We start from the raw sequence: 2487 nt of genomic DNA, 5'->3' as shown, positions 1-2487 counted from the left end.
CGGGGAGGCAGACGGCGGGAGGGGGGGCGCGGGCTCGCGCGGGCCCGATTCGGGCCCCGCGGGCCGCGGCGATGGTGGGCGGCGGAGCACCACGTGGCGGGAGGCGATTGGGCGGGGCGGCGGCTGGACATGTCCGGCCGGGCCGGACATGTCCGGCGGGCGAGAGGAGCGGGGCTAGGATTTTCGGGGGGATTCATCCGCGAAAAATGGAGGGGAGGACCTATTTATTGATTCTGGGAGCTAGGAGAGTCCAAATGTGGAGCAGTTTTCGGCCACGCGATCATGATCGAACGACCGAGAGCATGGAGGGGAGTTAGATGGGTTTTGGGACACTTTGGAAGGGGTGTTGGGCTGCAAAGAGAGAGGGGGTTACGGACTATGCGGTTAACCGTTGGAGTATCAAATGGACTCCAAATGGCACGAAACTTGACAGGGGGTCTAACGGTGGTGTACCAAGGCCACTTGGCAAGCCTCGGGCCATTCCGAGAAAGTTTAACACCCGCTCACAATAGGAGACAAAAGGGGAACACCAGAGGGCATAGGAGTGCCGGATTGCAAAACGGACAACGGGGAAAAGCTCGGATGCATGAGACGAACACGTATGCAATGCAATGCATATGATGACATGACAAAATGCAACACGCAAGCAAATGACATGGCAATACCAACGAATAACTGGCAGACACCTGGCGCATCGAATCCGGGGCGTTACAGCGGCGCCGCTCTAAATCCCGCCATAGCAAAAACGGCGATAATGGCACAAGAAATAATAATACCCCAGACGACTCTAAAGATACGACGACCCCATAGACCCGGCGATGGAGCAGGATGAGCCAGGGGACGGTGAACACAGTCCGGGGCCGCAGCCCAATCATGGAGATGCCAATGACAAAAGTTATGAACCTGTCTCCGGAGAGGAGAACAGTCCGGACGACGATGCACGCATCATCCCAGAAAAGCACTTGGAACAAGACAACCTCCACAAAAGGCTTACTTCCACCGCGAGGAGCTTGAAAAAGCAGAAGCAAAGGCTTAAGGCCAAGCAGGATACGCTCAACCACAGATGGAACAAAGTGCTCGACACTAACGAAAAATACGGTGGTGACCGCCACACAAAGAGCTACCCAAAGCGCAAGCTGCTGCCCGAATTTGACGACGAGGCTGTAGAGCCCATCCCGCTGAAAAACAATACGGCCGATCTGCCAGACCGACCACCCCGTGGCCGAGACAGAGTGGCTAACGACGCCGCACATAAGTCAGCACACGATCTACGTGAGCACCTTGCAAGAGAGCTGGTATGGCTAGGTCCATCTATGGATCTAGGAAACGTGTTCCTATGCAAGATCGCGGCCACCAAACTGTCTATACTGATCAACTACCAGCTCAGTATCAACATCAAACAGTACAGCCGTCGGACCCACGCCACGACATATCCAAATACAGGGGTGCCGCACACCCCCTATGCTTCACCGATGAGGTGCTGGACCACGAATTTCCAGAGGGGTTCAAACCCATGAACATCGAGGCATACGACAGAACAACAGACCTTGCATTCTGGATTGAGGACTTTATTCTTCACATCCAGATGGCTCGCGGAGACAATCTCCATGCCATCAAATACCTACCCCTCAAGTTGAAAGGACCAGCTCGGCACTGGTTGAAAAGCCTCCCCGAAAATTCCATTGGAAGTTGGAAGGAACTCGAGGACGCTTTCAGGGCTAATTTTCAAGGGAGATATGTCCAACCTCCGGATGCAGGCAACTTAAGTCACATAATCCAATAGCCCGGAGAGTCAGCCCATAAGCTTTGGAACAGATTTCTCACCAAGAAGATCCAGATCATCGACTGCACGGATGCCGAAGCCTTAGCGGCTTTCAAACACAGTGTCGAGGACGAATGGCTCGCCAGACACCTCGGCCAAGAAAAGCAAAGAACAATGGTAGCCTTAACAAGCTTTATGACCCGCTTTTGTGCGGGCGAGGACAGTTGGTTGGCCCGTAGCGGCACCAGCGACCCAGGCACATCCGAAATCAGGGACGGTAATGGGAAGCTGCGACGCAATAAAAACAAGCGTCGAAATAATGAAGACAGCCCATTCAACATGGTGGTGAACGCCGGATTTAGGGGCTCTCGACCCGGTCAACGTAAAAAGCCATTTAAAGGTAGAAGAGATGGACCGTCCAGCCTAAACAAAATTCTAGACAGATCATGTTAGATTCATGGCACCCCTAAGAAACCTGCGGATCACACCAACAGAGAATGCTGGGTCTTCAAGCAGGTCGGCAAGCTAAACGCCGAACACAAGGGGAGGGAGCCGCCAAGTGAAGACGAGGATGAACCTCGCCAGCCGAACACTGGGGGACAGAAAAAATTTCCACCAGAGGTCAAAACAGTGAACATGATTTATGCAACCCATGTACCAATGAGGAGGCACAAACGCGCACTCCGAGATGCATATGCTGTAGAACCTGTCGCCCCCAATTTCAA

This window comes from Triticum dicoccoides, chromosome 7B (genome assembly GCF_002162155.2).
Source record: "Triticum dicoccoides isolate Atlit2015 ecotype Zavitan chromosome 7B, WEW_v2.0, whole genome shotgun sequence".
Classification (NCBI taxonomy): Eukaryota; Viridiplantae; Streptophyta; class Magnoliopsida; order Poales; family Poaceae; genus Triticum; species Triticum dicoccoides.
The sequence above is the reverse complement of the archived record's forward strand: the minus strand, read 5'-3'. Positions refer to the sequence as shown.